Here is an 18,975-nt window from a genome sequence, read left to right as displayed (position 1 = left end):
ATTTATTATGAAACATATGCAATCTAAAGTATCCCTTAAATCAACCTTCATCATAAGAGCACTTAAAAAAAATAGTACTGAGTATTTTAAAAGTTTGTTATTCTCATGCGTTTTCACTTTTTATTTCTCATCTTACTCTGACTCTTCGATTGGAATCTTTTTTATCGGTTTGACTTTAACCTTTGGTTTTATGAAAGAATTATAGAATTTCAGAGCTGGAAGCCCTTGCTGAACATCAAAGGGCCGGAGCCGCTTATCTTTGAAGCAGTCAGATATTCTCTGACTTGGCCACAGGCTCTGTCCACCCATCCTGAGTTGTTTGGCCTGACAGGGAAGATTTTAATTCACTTTTATGCCCCACTGCCCTCAGAGAACTGTTACTTTCTCTATATTCTTCATTAAGAAAACAGACAGAAAAGGAAGGGGAATAGAATTCAGACTTCCACTATGCCAAGAATTCATATTACTCTTACCAACTTGTCTTTGCTTTGATGAATTTTACCAGGCTGTCCCTAGCAGCAGCTCAAAATTCCCACACAGCTTGGTTTTTGGAGCAGCAATACAGTGGAAGGGTGACCAAGGTGGTCTTAAATCTGCATGTACATGGAATGCACACAGTTTTTATTTACAGATATTATTTGTAAAAGTATTGTATTCAGTTCACTTCAGTCGCTCAGTCATGTCTGACTCTTTGCGACCCCATGAACTGCAGCACACCAGCCTTCCCTGTCCATTACCAACTCCCGGAGTTTACCCAAACTCATATCCATTGAGTTGGTGATGCCACCCAACTATCTCATCCTCTCTTGTCCCCTTCTCCTTCTGCCTTCAATCTTCAGTTTTCCCCAACATCAGGGTCTTTTCAAATGAGTCAGCTTTTCGCATCAGGTGGCCAAAATATATATACAAATATACAAAAAGGGTACATACAGTTTCTAAAAATGATGCTTTTCAGTTTTACATAAAGTTGAGGAAATATCCATTGTCTTTATAAATTAGTTTCTGGTGTTGTGATTCGGGTGTTCCTGGAGATTATCTAGGTGTGAGTACTAAAGCCCTCCACAACTATTTTTGGCACCATCACTAACAAAGCAATTTAATTAATTTATTTGAAAATAGTTTGTTTTAATGACCTACTTCTTTCAGTATCAACTATCAAGTCTTGAAAGCTAAGGGTAGTCAGGATTATTTTTTTCAGGAAATATTTGGTTAATAGGAAATTCATCCATTATCCCAATAATCCATAACCTGAGATCCAAGTTCAGATGGACAGACTTCATCTCATCCAAAAATACCTAAAATCTGAGCAAAATTCACATGGATATGCACTTTTCTGTAGAGAGGGTCTATAATTCCATAGAAGCATGCTAGATTATACTGGTTCATAGGATGTTTGTAAGGCTGAATATGAGAAAGAAAGAATGTTTTGAAATCTTAACATGATAGAAATGTATTTCTTCCTCACTTAAAATTCTAGGCTGATATGGTGACACTACATTCTGAAATGGTCAAAGATCCAGGATCCTTTCATCCTTTGTTCCACTATTCTATGATATTTATTTCCAGACGGATCATAAATAGATCAGAGTTTGAGCCAATAAAGAGAACTCTTCCCTTTAAAAGTAAGCCTGAAAATTGTTCCATGCTTTCAATAAATACCCTATTAATTAAAACTTAAAGTCCTCATTTTGGGTTGCATGTATCTAGGCAAATATTAAATGTTCTGTTACCTTAAAGGAGGAAGAGGGTGGATACTAGGTAGTATCAGTAGTCTCTGACATAAACATACACTGTTAGTGGTTAGAATGATACTTGGTACACACAAAAAAATGTGTAATAAATAAATACAGCTCTTTTAACCATGGATTCTTTTAAAGAGCTCTATCTTATCTAGGACGGAAAGAAAGTAGAAGCAGAAGAGTCAAGATAATATGATTTATAAATTATTCCACGTAGTATTGCCTTTTTCATCTTATAGATAATTTATTGAATTCTGCCTTAGTAAGAATGATCTACTACAGTGAGATCCAAACTGTTTCTTCCACAGTGCTAGGGATGCACGAGAGGACTTGCTCGTTCACAGAATTCCAGAGTGATAACTTCAGTTTGTGATCATTGAAAAGCATTCTGTCAGGTGTGAGGCTTTAGCTGTAGATATTCTTTATCCTCTGCTACATGGGAATAGATATTCTAGACTTGCACTAAAGAAATAATGGCTCTACAGGATTATTTTATGCCAACCACATTGTTCTATTTGATGCAAGAGGCAGGGTTAATATTTTTTTTTTAATTTCTCCAGAACAAAGAAATACAACTTTGTATATCTCAAAGAAGAGATATGGCATATATATATCAATATTTCTAAACTATCTTAGAATATTATTATGTATTATTATTATCATCATCATTATTGATATTAAAATTATTTCTCCATGAGGAGCTTGATGATTATCTAATCAAGAAGATGGCACATCTTTGGAGATTCTCAATGTCATAAAATCTAAGTTCCATATCTAATCAGATTCATTACTTTATAAACTATAATACCATATGTTTGGCATCAAATAGCATTACTATTCCCCTTATTTAGTATTTGTTGTTGTTGTCCAGTTGCTCAGTCGTGTCCGACTCTTGTGACCCCATGGACTGCAGCCCGCCTGGCTTCCCTGTCCATCAGCGTCTCTCAGAGATTGCTCAAAGCCATGTCCATTGAGTCAGTGATGCCATCCAACCATCTCATCCTCTGTTGTCCCCTTCTCCTCCTGCCTTCAGTCTTTCCCAGTATCACGGTCTTTTCTAGTGAGTTGGCTCTTTGCATCAGGTGGCCAAAGTACTGGAGCTTCAGTTTCAGCATCAGTCCTTCCAATGAATGTTCAGGTTTGATTTCCTTTAGGGTTGACTGGTTTGATCTCCTTGCTGTCCATGGGACATTCAAGAGTCTTCTCCAAAACCACACTTTGAAAGCATCAATTTTTTGGCATTCAGCCTTCTTTATGGTCCAACTCTCACATCCATACATGACTACTGAAAAAACCATAGCTTTGAATAGGTAGTCCTTTGTTGGCAAAGTAATGTCTCTGCTTTTTAATACACTGTCTAGGTTTATCCTAGCTTTTCTTCCAAGGAGCAATCATCTTTTAATTTCATGGCTGCAGTCACCATCTGCAGTGATTTTGGAGCCCAAGAAAATAAAGTCTGTCACTGTTTCCATTGTTTCCCCATCTATTTACCATGAAGTGTTGGGACTGGATGCCATGATCTTAGTTTTTTGAATGTTGAGTTATTTAGTATACAGAGACTTAAATATGATTTATTATTCTCAATAATTATGAAAAACAATTCCCAATAACTATAATCATGAAACATGAATTTGATATTTGTTAGGGATTTTATCAAAAGCATTCAAGTGTTACACTGGGAATTAGAAGAGGTGAGTTTTATTGCTCCTTTCAGCTCCAAAAGGTCATTATTATTTTATCAATTATGAGACCTAGATTCTAATTCTAATTCCTCTCCTAACTGTGCAAATATAAGTAAGTCATCCAAATTTCCAATTCTATAAGGCCAAATGATCCACTTCAAAAAAAAATGTAAATCTAAATCTAAAGATTTATAATCTAAATTTAGCCATTAAGTGTATTAATTTCAGAGAAAAATCTTTAAAAGAACATATTGATGGAAACTTTGTAATTTTTCTTGCAAATAAAGAAACATATTTTAAAATAAATTAATAAAATAGGTGGAAGAAAGATTTCTTAGGAAGCAATGGAAGCATTTATCTTTGAAAACATTTCATGACCAGATGAATCATAATGGCTAGGTTCAGGGGATAATATAACTGGCAAGCCTTGGCATATGTCCACCTTTGTGCTTGCAATAGGGTTGCTGGTCTATAATCAGAGAAGAAAGAGTATTGTAAGAGGCCTTCATATTCACATGGAATTTTCTCTATATACATGTTTATGTCCCAAAATTTCCTTTTTATAACACCAGTTATATTGGATTAAGCTTCAACCAAATGACCTAACTTCATCATCTCTGTAAAATCCTATCTCTAAATTATTGGGGGTGAGGTCTTTAACATAAGACTTTCTGAGGGTTATGGGTCAACCCATAACTAGAATGGGTCCATATTTAAAACTTTATTTAAAGATACATAAAGATCACATCTCTTCAGTAATTCATTTTGCTTTTACCTTTCCAAGACCAGGAGCTAACTGTGGCTCAGACCATGCACTCCATATTGCCAAATTCAGACTTAAATTGAAGAAAGTAGGGAAAACCACTAGACCATTCAGGTATGACCTAAATCAAATCCCTTATGATTATACAGTGGAAGTGAGAAATAGATTTAAGGGCCTAGATCTGATAGATAGAGTGCCTGATGAACTATGGAATGAGGTTCGTGACATTGTACAGGAGACAGGGATCAAGACCATCCCCATGGAAAAGAAATGCAAAAAAGCAAAATGGCTGTCTGGGGAAGCCTTACAAATAGCTGTGAAAAGAAGAGAAGCAAAAAGCAAAGGAGAAAATGAAAGATATAAACATCTGAATGCAGAGTTCCAAAGAATAGCAAGAAGAGATAAGAAAGCCTTCTTCAGTGATCAATGCAAAGAAATAGAGGAAAACAACAGAATGGGAAAGACTGGAGATCTCTTCAAGAAAATCAGAGATACCAAAGGAACATTTCATGCAAAGATGAGCTCGATAAAGGACAGAAATGGTATGGACCTAACAGAAGCAGAAGATATTAAGAAGAGGTGGCAAGAATACACAGAAGAACTCTACAAAAAAGATCTTCACAACCCAGATAATCACGATAGTGTGATCACTGACCTAACACCAGACATCCTGGAATGTGAAGTCAAGTGGGCCTTAGAAAGCATCACTACGAACAAAGCTAGTGGAGGTGATGGAATTCCAGTTGAGCTATTCCAAATCCTGAAAGATGATGCTGTGAAAGTGCTTCACTCAATATGCCAGCAAATTTGGAAAACTCAGCAGTGGCCACAGGACTGGAAAAGGTCAGTTTTCATTCCAATCCCAAAGAAAGGCAGTGCCAAAGAATGCTCAAACTACCACACAACTGCACTCATCTCACACACTAGTAAAGTAATGCTCAAAATTCTCCAAGCCAGGCTTCAGCAATATGTGAACCGTGAACCTCCTGATGTTCAAGCTGGTTTTAGAAAAGGCAGAGGAACCAGAGATCAAATTGCCAACATCTGCTGGATCATCAAAAAAGCAAGAGAGTTCCAGAAAAACATCTATTTCTGCTTTATTGACTATGCCAAAGCCTTTGAGTGTGTGGATCACAATAAATTGTGGAAAATTCTGAAAGAGATGGGAATGCCAGACCACGTGATCTGCCTCTTGAGAAACCTATATGCAGGTCAGGAAGCAACAGTTAGAACTGGACAAGGAACAACAGACTGGTTCCAAATAGGAAAAGGAGTGCATCAAGGCTGTATATTGTCACCCTGTTTATTTAACTTATATGCAGAGTACATCATGAGAAACGCTGGACTGGAAGAAACACAAGCTGGAATCAAGATTGCTGGCAGAAATATCAATAACCTCTGATATGCAGATGACACCACCCTTATGGCAGAAAGTGAAGAGGAACTCAAAAGCCTCTTGATGAAAGTGAAAGTGGAGAGTGAAAAAGTTGGCTTAAAGCTGAACATTCAGGAAACAAAGATCATGGCATCCGGTCCTACCACTTCATGGGACATAGATGGGGAAACAGTGGAAACAGTGGCAGACTTTATTTTTCTGGGCTCCAAAATCACTACAGATGGTGACTGCAGTCATGAAATTAAAAGACACTTACTCCTTGGAAGGAAAGTTATGACCAACCTAGATAGCATATTCAAAAGCAGAGACATTACTTTGCCAACAAAGGTTCGTCTAGTCAAGGCTATGGTTTTTCCTGTGGTCATGTATGGATGTGAGAGTTGGACTGTGAAGAAGGCTGAGCGCTGAAGAATTGATGCTTTTGAACTGTGGTGTTGGAGAAGACTCTTGAAGAGTCCCTTGGACTGCAAGGAGATCCAACCAGTCCATTCTGAAGGAGATCAGCTCTGGGATTTCTTTGGAAGGAATGATGCTAAAGCTGAAACTCCAGTACCTTGGCCACTTCATGCGAAGAGTTGACTCATTGGAAAAGACTCTGATGCTGGGAGGGATTGGGGGCAGGAGGAGAAAGGGACGACAGAGGATGAGATGGCTGGATGGCATCACTGACTTGATGGACGTGAGTCTGAGTGAACTCCAGGAGTCGATGAGGGACAGGGAGGCCTGGCGTGCTGCGATTAATGGGGTCGCAAAGAGTTGGACATGACTGAGCGACTGATCTGATCTGATGTTAGTAGAAAATGTATGATCTCTTTTAGTGTAGCTTCCTCCCTTGAATTACATTGTTTAATAATCCCGTAATTTATTCAGTCCTGGGAGCCAGTCTGCTGGAAAATATTCAATGCAAGAAACTTAAAGGTTTTGATCAGTGTAGCAGTGTTTCCCCCCACCCCCTGCTGCCTTTGTTCTTTCACTGACACCTGATGTCACTGTTTTAGGGAGACCCCAGATAGTAAGGATGTTCTCAGTTACCCACTACTCCAGTGGCTCCTTCACTCGTCAGGCAGGAGTTTCTAAAGCTATGAGATGGGAAAGAAATGGTTTCTACAAAGTATTATGCTTGGCGGTTGTAGCCATATGGACAGCTGGGGCTGTCAGGCTGACTGTGCTTGAATAACCCAGGAGGATGTAGATCCCTTCACAGTCTGTTGTGACTTAGTTGGAGAACTGCCAGAATCAGTCTGCCTTGTGGTCTCCAGAATTACCGGTTTTTATTTGACCTGGTATGCTGAGTGACTATTCCCAGAGTACTCCCTCTGGACCAAAGTATTTGGGATGTCAGGGGTGGGAGTGGAAGGTTTTCAGCCTTATCCATACATTTTTTTCTTTGTGACATCCTTTTTCTCCATAAACACTCAGTCTTGGAAGTGAGCCTGAATCACTTGCCTGGACAATTCCGAGTGAGTAGCCCTTGGATGACCTTGATTTCTTTTCAGCCAGCATTCCCAACCTGGTTGATTTCAAGCCGTGAGACCAGAAAAATTTTAATAAAACTGAGCCTAAGGAAGGAGAGGGATTGAGTATAAACTCTAGCTTATGTTTTTCTCTCTGAGGCTCCTTGCCTCTATAAAGATATTTTTTGACCCATTTATCAGTGATATGAAATAGATGTTATCAGTTAAACCACAACTTACCAGTAATGGCTTAGTCCACCTTTTTTAGCTAGAGTGATTTTCCCTTTTGTGATCTTAGCTAGAAGAGAAAATTTAAGCAATTATTCCTATAGCAACAATGACATCAGAAAGGCCCACTCTGTCAAAATAAATATTTTTAAGTTAAAAATAGTAATTCTTATACAAATGTATATGAAACACATTTCAAAAATTTAATACTTTGAGGGAGTCAATAGAGTGGTAATTCTGGTTCAAAATACGTTTGTTCTTTGCATCTTGTAGACACAAAGAATAGATTAGTTGTTGCCAGAGGTAAAGGGTGCAGGGTGGTTGAAATGGATGAGGGGGATCAAAAGGAACAAGCTTCCAGTTGTAGAAAACTAAGTCATAAGGATAAAACCTGTAGCAAGGCAGCTACAGTTAATAATACTCTACTGCGCATTTGTATGTTGCTAAGAGAATAGTTCTTAAAAGTTCTCATCACAAGAAAAGAATTGTAACTATGTATGGTGATGGGTACATTGTTGTAGTGATCATTTCACAATGTATACAAATATTGAATCATTATGTTGTACATATAAAACTAATATTTATATGCTATATGTCAATTATACCTCAATAAAAAAGATTCATACAATGGATTCCCTTAGGGCAATGAGGGAAAACATAACTTGGATGAATTTCACAAATTTAATGTTGAATTGAAGCAGTCAGATAGGAAAGAGCACATCCTTTATGACTATATATATATATAATAATGATATATGATATATGTGATATAGAGAAGCTTGGCATACATATAACTTGTACTTTATATGTGTACATATGTATTCATTTTATGTATAATGCAAAAATAATCATGATTAGAAGTCAAGTGGTGGCTATCATTTTGTGTGTAAACTGAGTTTGTAGGGGCTTCTCTGATGATTACCACAGTCTGCATCCTGATTTGAGTGCTGGTTACATTGGGCGAGTTCAATTTTTGAAAATTCATTGAACTGACACTTATTCTTAATATCCCTACCCCCAAAAAACAAAGAAAATTTGTGGAACACATTTATTTATTAAGCTATCAGATAAATGTGTAAATGCATTTGCTAAGTTAGATTTAAAAAAAACTGATATCCTACATGTAAATAATACTATAATGTTTGGGGTTATCTTTTCTATTGGGCAAGAGTTATTTTATATTTACACGGACTAAAATATTTTCAATTAGGAAATTTCTGAAGGTTTAAAAAGTTTGCAGCTCTATTGTACAGTATTTTACAGAATCTATTTTACAGAATAGATTTTACAGAATTTAAAAATTTTACAGAATTTTACACATCCCTGTGTGCTTCGTTGCCCAGTCGTGTCCAACTCTTTGAGACCCTTTGTACTATAGCCCTCCAGGCTCCTCTGTCCATGGGATTTCCCAGGCAACATACTTGCCTGGGAAAGTAGAATACTTGCCAAGGAAATGGAGTGGATTGTCATTTCCTTCTCCAGAAAAGTGCCCTGCTGCTGCTGCTGCTGCTAAATCGCTTCAGTCATGTCCGACTCTTAGCGACCCCATGGACTGCAGCCTACCAGGCTCCTCCGTCTATGGGATTTTCCAGGCAAGAGTACTGGAGTGGGGTGCCATTGCCTTCTCCAAAAAGTGCCCTAATCAATAGTAAATAGTAAGTCAAATATACATTCACCTAGGAAATAAGTTAATCATGGGTTGTGTGTTTAATTTAGCAAACTTATTTCTGCATTCTTTTCCTTACTGATTATACATCTTTACTTCTCAAATACTCTTTGAATTCTTGGCTGGATCTGTTAGACAATGTGACATTTAAAAGTACGAAATAATCTTTTTGTGCTATTTCCATATTTTGAATAATTTTATCTTAATTACTCTAAAGTTACATTCTGCATAAATAATAGCTTTGGGAAGGAAATCGATCTTTAAAACGGCAAATTCTCTCCCTTAAATATAATTTTAAAAATTTTATATTATCAGTCACCCAGATACATGTTAATTGTTATTAATAAAATAAATCAAGGCCTTAAATTTTCTCAGTATCTACTTATATTATCACTTCTCTTTCAACAAGTTAATGAACAACAAAAAATTAACAGGTTCCTCGAAAACGTTTGTTGGACATAAAAAATATGCCTGTTTATCATGAGAGGAGATTAATCCTCAAAACAGTTTGGCAAGGTTGGTATTAATTTGTCACTAATTCATCAAAATATGTAAGTAATTGGTCCAAGATCACTTGACTTATAAGTAGTGGATTGAGATCATAAGCCCTCAATCTTTTTCCAATATCATCTCAGAGATGACTTCTCAACAATTTGCAAGGGGCTTGTTGGAAGAGTGAAATTTAATGAGGTGATTATCAAGAGTTTAGCCTAAATCTCTAATAGGATAAAAGCAATTTTGTTTGAAATGGCTAAATGAGCATTAAAGAATGTCAACTATTCTAATTCCACATAATGAAAAACCAATGTCTACTTTTTTTCTGTCTCACACTGGATGTCAGATATGATAAATGTGGAAAGGGCAGAAGGTGATGTCATTAGGGTTAGAATTACACTGATTGCTACTGGCTTGAATTGATGATTGTTAAAAACCCAGGAAGAGACTATTAGCAAAAGGAATACAACATGAACGTATAGACTGAGTCTGGAGTTCTAGATTTTAATTGTACCCTACCAGCAAATTTCTATAGCCTGACGAGCCAGATGGTCCTCTCTGAGCTTCAGTTCCTTGCTGTAAATTAAAATAGTTGAGCTAGGTGGCCTCCACGGTCCATTTTAGCTTGAACCCAGTAAGGAGTCAGTAATAGAAGACTGAACTGAACTGAACTGAAGACAGTATTTACACAGAAGCATCATTTTCTTGCTTAAAAACTTTCAATGACTCCCCATTACAATATAGCATTGTAGTTTAAAAATTAATTTCTCTCTATCCCTATTTTCTTATTTGGGTTGTTGTAAGGATTTAAGTAAGATTCAATTCAGGTCAGTTCAGTCGTGTCCAACTCTTTGTGACCCCATGGACTGCAGCATGCCAGGCTTCCCTGTCTGTCACCAACTCCCAGAGTTTGCTCAAACTCATGTCTATTGAGTCGGTGATACCATTCAACCATCTCATCCGCTGTCATCCTCTTCTTCTGCCTTCACTCTTTCCCAGCATCAGGGTCTTTTCCAGTGGGTCAGTTCTTTGCATCAGGCGGCCATAGTATAGGAGCTTCAGCTTCAGCATCAGTCCTTCCAATCAATATTGAGGGTTGATTTCCTTTAGGATTGATTGGTTTGATCTCCTTGCTGTCTGAGGGACTCTCAAGAGTCTTCTCCAACACCACAGTTCAAAAGCATCAATTCTTCGGCACTCAGCTTTCTTTATGGCCCAATTCTCACATCCATACATGACTACTGGAAAAAAACATAGCTCTGACTATACAGACCTTTGTTGGCAAAGTAATGTCTCTGCTTTTTAATATGCTATGTCAGTTTGTCATAGCCTTTCTTCCAAGGAGCAAGTGTCTTTTAATCTCATGGCTGCAGTTCCCATCTGCAGTGATTTTGGATCCCAAGAAAATAAAATCTGTCACTGTTTCCATTGTTTCCCCAACTATTTGCCATGAAGGATGGGGCTGGATGCCATGATCATAGTTTTTTGAATGTTGAGTTTGAAGTCATCTGCATATCTGAAGTTATTGATATTTCTCCTGGAAATCTTGATTCCAGCTTGTGTTTCATCCAACCCAGTATTTTGCATGATGTACTCTGCATATGAATTAAATAAGCAAGGTGACAATATACAGCCTTGACATACTCCTTTCCCAATTTGGAAACAGTCCATTGTTTCATGTCTGGTTCTAACTTGCTTCTTTACTTGCATACAGGTTTCTCAGGAGGCAGGTAAGGTAAGGTGGTCTAGTATTCCGTCTCTTTCAGAATTTTCCACAATTTGTTGTGATCCACACAGTCACAGGCTTTAGCATAGTCAATTAAGTATGTTAAAAATACCACAGTGTTCATAAAATGGTAAACATTTAATAAATACTGGCTATTACTATTGACCATGGGCTGAATTAATTTTTCACCTGACTCACCTAACAGCCTTTAGTCTGCATTTTATCCACCTCACTACCATTGTCTCTCACCGTTCTCTGCCTTACTCGTCCTGCTGAACGAAACAAGAGTCTGTTTTTCAAGGATCATTTGCAGGGTAAGGATTCTAAATTAGTCATTTTTGTCCCTCAACACTTTATTCACTCTATTTCCTTCTTGCTTGCCTAGTTTCTGAGAAGTTGGATGTAATTGTCTTTTTTTCTGGCTTCTTTAGGGACTTCTTTTCATCTGTGATTTTTCTGCAATTTAAATATGACATGTAGAGATGAATTTTTTTTTTTTGGCATTTATCCTACTTGATGTTCTCTGAGTTCCTGGATCTGTGATTTGATGTCTGACATTAGACTGGGGAAATTCTCAGTCATTATTGCCTCAAATATTTTTAATATTCCTTTTCAGCTTTCTTCTCTTTCTGATATTCCCCATTACAAGTATGTTGCACCTTTATTTATTTGGCTGAGCTGGATCTTAACAGTGGGACCTGGGATATAGTTCCCTGACCTGGGGTTGAACCTGGGTCCCCTTCATTGGGAGCATAGAGTCTTAGCCACTGGATCATCAGGGAAGTCCCTATTGCATCTTTTATAATTGTCCCACATTTCTGGTTATTCTGGGTTTGTTTCTTTTTTCAGTCTTCTTTTCTCTTTGCTTTTCAGTCTGGGTGATTTCTGTTTAGATGTCCTCAGGCTCAGAGATTCTTTCTTGAGGGGTCCACTGTGTTAGTAAGCCCATTAAAGACATTCTTTAGTTTGTTTCCATCTCTAACATGTCTTTTTTATTTTTACTTCAAATTTCCATCTCTCTGCTTACATTACCCCATCTACTCTTTTCTTTTAAATTTGTTTTTAATTGGAGGATCACTGCTTCACAGTGTCCTGTTGGTCTCTGCCTTACAACAGCATGAATCAGCCCTAAGGACACATGTGTTCTCTCCCTCTGAAACCTCTCTCCCACTTCCCACCCCACCCCACCCCTCTAGGTTATCACAGAGGACCAGGTTGAGCTCCCTGTGAAATATAGCAATTTCCCATTAGCTATCTATTTTACAAACCCTATCTCTTCTTGTATACTGTCTACTTTATTGGAGTTCTTATATTAATCATAGTTGTTTTGAATTTTCACAGTCTGATCATTCTAACATACCAGCGGTATCAGAATCTGGTTGTGTTGCTTACTTGGTCTCTTAAAATTAAAACTGTATTTTTCACCCTTTTGTATGTTTTATATTTTTTTCTGGGTACCTGGACACAATGTGTTGGGTTAGAGAACTTCTTTAAATAGGCCTGTAGTCATGTGGTGATATACAGAATGGACATGAATTTGAGCAAACTCTGGTAGGTAGTGACGACAGCGGAGCTTGGCGTGCTTCAGTCCATGGGGTCACAAAGAATCGGACATGACTTAGTGACCGAACAACAGCCACAACGTGGTGACAGGGTGTCAGGGGATGGGAAGCATCTAGGGTCCTGTGACCAGATCTTGATCTTTTAATGAGTCTGGGCCTCTGGAGTGTTGATTTCACAAGCGCTTCTGAGTTCTCCCTGCCCTCAGGTGGGAAAAGAACAAGCATTTTTCCTGACATTGAATTAATGTGTGTGTTCTTAGACACTGAATAGCAAAATAAAAAATACTTAACACCTTATCTAAACAACCTCTATGTCTTCCATGGCGCTTATGAGGCCAACCAAGAATGCAGAAGGGAATGTACTAGATTTTCTCTGTTGCTTAATGTCTTGGTAAACTGGCTACTCCCTTTTTGCTTGCTAACAACTGAAGAAGCAGTTGCATCACCTATCCAAGAATAAGTGAAAAAAGTCATTTTGAGTTATGTGTCCAGACTTTCAGACCCTTTCCATTTGTACAACTCAGAAGATTGATGAGGTCACCACTCTAAATTTCATTTCAGAATCAAACCACTAGCCCTGAATTTCATGTGCTAGAAATCCTTGGTGGATAAAGGATGAACCACCAAGAGCTACGCAATGATGCTGAGAAGAGAGCAGTATCCAGGAGACACTTAAATAATAACAGGACCACCTCACCTGAGAAAAGAACTCCTTCTGCATCAAGTGGTTTTACTGTAAAGTAGTGAAATTATTGGATTGCTTTTTTTTTTTTTTAGTATTTCTGTGACTCACTTGGAAAAGAAAGGAAAGGGAACAAGTAAAATGTTAAATTTTGGATTTAATTTTATAGCAGTAAACTCGGTAAAGACATTTTCATAGGTCAGGGGAAAAAAAGATCAATTTTTTCATATATGAGGCATAAAATCATGTGTTAATGTAAACTGACAGAATGTATGGTATTGGAACAAGAATAGAGAGGACTGTGAAATATAACAAAAGGAAAAGTAGATCCTGAAAAATGTGGAATGATAAAAGTGGCATCTCAAATCTGTCACAGATAAGCTTTTTAATAAATGTTGGAGCAACTGGTGAACCATTCGAAAAAAAAAAATTATAAACTTTGACCAATCCTTTACCCTACACACAAAAATGTCTAAATGAGTTAAGCAGTATTATAGCAAAATCAAACCAAACTAGTACTAGAAGAATAAATCTTTTTACCACTTGTAAAAATTAACTCAAAATGGATTACGGACCTGAAATTTAAGAGCTAAAAACTAATATCTAGAAGAAAACATAGAAGGTCTTGAATTCAGATATTTTAATAGTACAAAAGGAAATGAGATATCAAAGGATGAATTCAACTTTATCAAAATTTAGACATTTTACTCTTTAGAAGACTCATTAACCAATGAAAAAAAATTAAGCTATGGCTGGGGGAAAACATTTGCAAAACATTGACAAAAGAAATATATATCTAGAATATATAAAGAACATTTCAACTCAATAATAAACCAATTTAAAAATAGGCAAAAGATTTTCATAGACACTTCATAAAAGATGGAAAATAGAAAAATGGTCCTGATGAACCTCTTGGCAGGGCAGCAGTGGGGACGCAGACATAGAGAGCAGACTTTTGGACACAGTGGCGGAAGGAGAGGGTGGGACAAACTGAGAGCATAGCATGGAAACGTATAAATTACCGTATGTAAAATAGATAGCAAGTGGGAATTTGCTGTGTGACACAGGAAGCTCAACCTAGTGCCCTGTGACCACCTAGAGGGGTGCGGGGGTGATGAGCGGGGAGGCTCGGGAAGGAGGGGACATGTGTAAACTTGTGGCTGAACCGTGTTGATATATGGCAGAGAGCAGCACAATATTATAAAGCAGTTACCTTCCAATAAAAAAAAATCCAAAACAAGATCCTTAATATCAGGTGTAAGGAAAATGCAAATTTAAACCACAATGAGTCAACACTACAGAGCTGCTGTAATGCTTACAACTTTAAAGATGAACTAGCCAAGTGTAGGTGAGCAACCGGAACTCTAAGACACCACTGACAGAATGTAAAATGGTACAATCAATTATTTTCTACTTCCTTTCCTCTGTTTATCTTGGATTTGATTTGCTCAACCTTTCCAAGTGTCTTAAAGTGAAAGTTGAAGTCATTATCTGAGACCTTCCTTCTTATCTAATATCGGCTTTTATGCTCTAATTTTACTCTGATTATTGCATTAGGTGCATCCACAAATTTTAATATGCCACGTTTTCACTTCCATTCAGTTTAAAATGTTTTCTATTTTGATGTCTTCTTTGAACCATTTTCAAGTATGACATTTAGTTTCCAAATATTTGGTGATTTTCTGGATATCTTTCCACTATTGATTTTTATTGAAATTTAATTCTGATCAAACATATTTATAAGACTTGTTTTATGAACCAGAAGATAGTCTATCTTGGTAATATTTCATGTGCACTTGTAAAATATGTGTATTCTGATATTTTTGGATGGGATGTTACATAAATGTCAAACAGGTCATGTTAGTTGATAATGAAGTGAAAATCTCCTATATCTCTACTGACTTTCTGTCTCCTTGTTCTCTAAAATATTGAGACATCCTCAACTATATTTGTGGACTTCTTTATTTGTATAAGTCTATGCTTCATGTGTTTTGAAGTTTCATTATTAAGTGCAGAAGTATTTAAAACTGTTATGTCTTCTTGATGATTTAACACCTTTATCATTATAAAATGACTATTTTATTCAAGGTTATAATCTTTACTCTTAAATATACATTTTCTGATATTAAATTTGCCATTCTACCTTCCTTTTGATCACGTTAACCTGACATGTCTTTTTTCATCCTTTCACTGATGTATATTCTTACTATTAAAGTGAATTTCTTTTAGGCAACATATAGCTGGATCTTTTTATAAAATTCAATATACTTTTTATACTTTTTGATTGCTTGTTTACATAATATACATTCAACATAATTATTGATATGGTTTGGGTTAAATCTTCCGTCTTGTTTTTTTTTTTTTTTTTTTTAATTTCTTTTTCTTAACGCTAAAGGAAAGTATCTTCTGCCATCTCTGAGGAGGAATAAAAGGTAGACAGAAGATTAAAATGAGTCCTATTTCAGCGTAAAGAAAAGTTGCAACTGCCGTCCATTGGAGTGTCATTGTTTTTCTTCACACCCCGCCTGCGGCTGCCTGGCTGCCCGCGCTGCTCCGCGGCCGCCGACGCGCGGGACGTCACACGCCGCGGCCCCCGTCTTGTTTTTTATTTCAATTGATCCTCTTTGTGGTTATCACAATTTCCCTTAATTTCTTTATTTTGGATTAACTGAATATTTTTAGTCATTACTCCATTTTATCTTCTTTGCTAACTTACTAGTTTTACCTATTTATTTGAATATTCAGTGGTTCTTTTAGTGTTCATATTATGCATCTTTATATTCCTTGAACTACTTTAGTCCTGTAAGTATATAAATTAAGAGGTCCAAAGCATTTGGCCTCTCCTTTTGGTTAAATTTTGGATTGTTTCTTTTCTATGCCTTAAGTCACTAATATTCTGCCCCACCCCAAGTGTGTGCTCTTCTCTTAACCAAATATAATGTAATATAGTTTTTGCTTCAGACAATACATATTTTTTATCTCTAGAAATTCAGTTTTGCATATTTCTGTTTTTAATCTCTCTCCTTAACATGGTCATGGTTTCGCCTACTTTCTTGAACATATGAGATATACTCTGTTATGTCCTTATGTACTTATGCTGTTATCTGTGCCTTTTTCATTTACATTACTCAGTTTTCCTTCTTATTAGAGGTTATATTTTCCTGCTTCTTGTATATTTGCTAAATTTTTTATTAAATGGCAGATATGGTGGATTTTACCTTGTTGAGTACTGGATAATAGATTCTTTAAATATTTCTGAGTTTTTATCTGTGGTGCAGTTTATTTTCTTAAGATTAGTTTCAACCTCTGAGGCTTGCTTTTTAGCTTTGTGAAGTTGGTCTAGAGCAAGGTCAAGTTTTTCCATAATATTCAGGTAACATTAATTACCTGAGTCCTCGACCTGGTGCGTCATAACACATAATGTTTTCCACTCTGGCTAGAGGGAAGGAAAACTGTTTCTAGCCAGAGTCTTCCATGTGCCCCTGTTTGGCAGTCCTTGCCCTGGCTGTGAGTAATATCTCACACTCATGCACAGTTCTGCACTCAGCCAAAGATTCAGAGGAAGCCCTCTGCAAAGGGTTTTTTCGGCTCTCTATGTAGTTTCTTCCACTCCTGGCAGCTTTCCTTGTTCTGGTACCTGCCTCCAAAATTGCAGCTGCAAGTATAAAATGATGGGTATTATCCTTATCTGACTGGGTTTTTGTGATGATTGAATTAGACTGACCATGATATAAATAAGGTATAATGTCCCTACCCATCAAGGGGTTACCAAATGTTACTTCCTGTTCTCTATTCTTTCTCCTTACTCAAGAATAAATGAGGCTAGTTTGAGTTTCCACTTTAGTCAATGGGGTAACAGTATTTTTAGAAGGAAGGACTAGAAGACAATTCACCTGCTTACAAGCGTTTTCTTTTTTCTTTTTTTTCTCCAGCCGCCGCGCTTCCCTCTCCGCGCCCGGTGGCGCCCGCGGGCTACCAGCGTCCTGGCTCAAGCGTTTTCTTAAAAGTATAGCAGTAAGACATACTTTCCACTGTGCTTTGCTGGATTAGACTCACAGCTTCCACCCTTCTCCCCACGCTGCACAGAGATTAAACAGAATGAAAGTGGCTAATTGCTTATCTATGCTCTATACGTCACAAGTAAATGGGCTGCCTTCACATAGAAAGCTTTGAAAATAGCCTGTGACTAGTGTATGTATGTATGTGTGCTCAGTCATGTCTGACTCTCTGGGACACCGTGGACTATAGCCCGCCAGGCTCCTCTGTCCATGGGACTTCCCAGGCAAGAATACTAGAGCAGGTTGCCTTTTCCTACTCAAAGGGATCTTCCCAACCCAGGGATGGAACTCGTGTCTACTGCATCTCCTGCACTGGCAGGCAGATTCTTTACCACTGAGCCACCTGGGAAGACAAGACTATGTAGTAGCCAGTCTCTAAGATGGACCCCAAGGATCCTCCCTCCTGATACTGAAAACCTTGCTTACCTGCCTCCAACAATGTATCAGGTATAGTCTGCATGCCAAATAGAATACAACAGAAATAAAGAAATGACAGCTTCTGACTCTGAAGAGCATAGATCAAAAAAGCCACTGAAGTTTCCTGCTTTCTTGCTCACTCTCTCTTTCTGAAATTATTCACACTGGGGAAAAGTCAGCTACAGTTGTTTGAGGAGTCACATGGAGAGGTCCCTGTCACAGGGAACTGAGTTCTCCTGCCAATAGCTATACGAGTGACTTGGAAGTGAAGCCTTCTGCCCCAGTCAGGTTTCCAGATGACTGCAACTTCAGCAAAAACTTGATTGAAACTTCACAAGTGCTCCTAAACTAGAACCCAGGTAGCCTGCTCCTGGAGTCCTAGTCTTCAGAAACTGTGCTAGATATTTAATGTTTAATGTTTTAAATTGCCAAGTTTTGGAGTAATTTTTTATACAGACTGGATAACTAATATTGATGTTGGTATTTGGATGTGGGAGTGGTCTAACAAATATCTAAAAAATTGGTAGTGGCTTTGGAACCAGGAAGTGTTAGAAGCTGGAATGATATGAAGAGTTTTAGTGAGGAAACTGTCGGCCAGACATCATGGATTTTGAGAAGGCTTCCTGTGATGGGATAAAGGGGCATGAGGATAATACTGGAAAACAGGAAGGAAGATCCTAGTTATGTGGTAGCTAAAAGTTTAGCAAAATTTTCATCTACAATAATGTCCTGAATATTCATTGAAAGGACTGATGATGAAGCTGAAACTCCAATACTTTGGCCACCTGATGTGAAGAACTGGTGCATTGGAAAAGACCCTGATGCTGGGAAAGATTGAAGGCAGGAGGAGAAGGGGACAACAGAGGATGAGATGGTCGGATGGCATCACCGACTCAATGGACATGGGTTTGAGTAAGCTCCAGGAGTTGGTGATAGGGAAGCCTGGCGTGCTGCAGTTCATGGGGTCACAAAGAGTTGGACACGACTGAGTGACTGAACTGAACCGAACTGAATGTGAAAAGTAGAAAACACGCTTATTGAACTAAATGACCGAGTAGGGAGATTCTTGGACAAGATGTTTTTCTCCTTGTTGCTTCTAGTAAATGA

At 37.7% G+C, this 18,975-nt stretch overlaps 1 long non-coding RNA gene across 2 annotated transcripts in view; it reads left to right on the top strand.

The window, feature by feature from the left end:
* The window catches only part of LOC147342580 (uncharacterized), a 105,042-nt gene that overhangs the window by 66,322 nt on the left and 19,745 nt on the right, over positions 1-18,975 (top strand). For both annotated transcript variants that reach the window (XR_015157408.1, XR_015157407.1), the window contains exon 2: positions 17,326-17,407. This is a non-coding gene — a long non-coding RNA (uncharacterized LOC147342580). The remainder of the gene's footprint in view (positions 1-17,325; positions 17,408-18,975) is intronic.

This window comes from Bos grunniens, chromosome 29 (assembly GCF_055505025.1).
Source record: "Bos grunniens cultivar Pamir isolate PY7600 chromosome 29, Bosgru_T2T1.0, whole genome shotgun sequence".
Lineage (NCBI taxonomy): Eukaryota > Metazoa > Chordata > Mammalia > Artiodactyla > Bovidae > Bos > Bos grunniens.
Note: the sequence above shows the minus strand (reverse complement) of the source record. Positions and strands in the feature narration are given on the sequence as shown.